Source organism: Alligator sinensis, unplaced genomic scaffold (genome assembly GCF_000455745.1).
Source record: "Alligator sinensis unplaced genomic scaffold, ASM45574v1 scaffold801_1, whole genome shotgun sequence".
Taxonomy (NCBI): Eukaryota; Metazoa; Chordata; order Crocodylia; family Alligatoridae; genus Alligator; species Alligator sinensis.
This window is the reverse complement of record NW_005842036.1, coordinates 180,752-182,584: the sequence shown is the minus strand read 5'-3', so window position 1 is coordinate 182,584 and position 1,833 is coordinate 180,752.

Below are 1,833 nucleotides of genomic sequence, written 5' to 3'. Positions count from 1 at the left end.
TAACAGCTTTTTTTTTTTTTTTTAAAGATGGGGTGAAACCTATTCCCTCTTCTAGGTATTTAAGAGTTATCTTATTGCACCAGCTCATATCCCTGAGAAAAGAGCTGACCCAAGTGTGGGTAGGTCATTCTCTTGCTCACTGCTTTCTGTGATATCCTGACTGCTGAAATTGTAATGAGTTACAAATGTATACGCCAGTTTGGGTCAGAACCATCTTCTCCTGTGACATCAGTGTTCATCCCCTTGATCTAAGTCAGCATCTGCAACAAGTGGTGCTACCATGGATAGGTGGCAAGGGAAGAGGAGTCTTCCAGACAGCTCAATCATATGCCTTCTACAATTTTGCAACTAGTCACCTGGGGGTGTGCTGGTAAGTGAATTGGGAGCTGGCATGTAGGTCAGAGCTTCCTATTTAGATGCATCACATAGGCAGAGCATACTACTGCCTTCTCTCCTTGATGCGGTTAACACATGGGGTACCACCAGGGAGAGAAGCACATACTGGCTGGAACAGCTGAAAATGTTTCTAGCAATAGCGCCCGTCTGGAAACCTAGAAGCAAGAGAGAAGCTCAGCAGGACCCAGGGAGAGTTTAACAAACTGAAAACGAGGGGAGAGAAAGCCATACAGACTGGCTGAGGAGAGAACAAGCTGGGTATCAAGAGCACAGATGGCATCTCAGTCCATCAATGCCCACAGTCTCCCAAGGGAGTTCACAAACATGCTGGAGAGGGTGGCGGTTAGCTCTTATAGGACTCTGTAGGTGAGTGGCCCTCAATGAGAAGCGCTGCATGGCTGGCTCTCGTTCGCTGCAAACACTGGAAGAATGAGCGGGGAAAGCCATCTTGCAGTTACTGGTCCGTGCTGAAAGGTCCCACAAGTAGGTGGGCAGCACCTCCTCAGCAGCGGTATTCAACCTGACAGAGATCTACCGCCACCATGGTACAGAGCCCCGTGTACCTCGGCATCGATTGCTATACCCCAAGCGGACAGAACGACGGAGAAAATGCAACCACTGGCGTTCTGAAAGATAAACCGAGAACAAAAAAAACTCAGATAATTTATTAAATTAAAACCTCACACGTGTATACAAATATATCCTCAGGTTTAGGACAGGATTCACCACTGGAACCAGAGAGGTTAGAAAAATAGAAAGAAAACGTGACTTTTTACGGATCCACTGATCACTAGAGTGCATGAGAGTGCTAACACAACAGGCACACTCCATGGGTGTAGGTGCGGGTGTGTGCAGACGCATGTGTGGGTGTGTACACACACATCGTGTGTGGGTGCGTGCATGTATATGTGTGTGCACAAGTGATTTAGGAAGAATACAAAGTACAAGAAGGTCTGGAGAGTAACCTTAACAGGAGAAGTGCTGCTCCACCAGGTTCCCATAAGACATGGCCTTATATATTGCTGAAGCACATCATCTGTGAGCAACTCTGGACAAACTGTCTATGACTGGAGTAACTCCCCTGCGGGGCTTCCTAATATAGGAGTTTAAACTTAAAAGGACACTGTCAAGTGATTGCTTTTGCTAGTTTAATTTTTGCATTTCCTCCATTGTTTTGGCAGATGGAAAATAATTCTCCTCCCAGCCCCAACTACTGATTTTGTCCGTTCTTATTTGACAACCATTGATTTTTTTTCTAAGGCTATAAATGTTTTAATAACTTCAACTTTGTAGTGCCTCATGGCAAAATATCTTTACTTGCACTGACTGCTAAACACCGTTCCTAGCATACTGCTGATAAGCGCAGCAATTGAGCCAGCACGAGAAGTGTTTAAAAGTGGGTATTTGTCTGGGTCTTGCTCGGTTTGTCTTTACTCG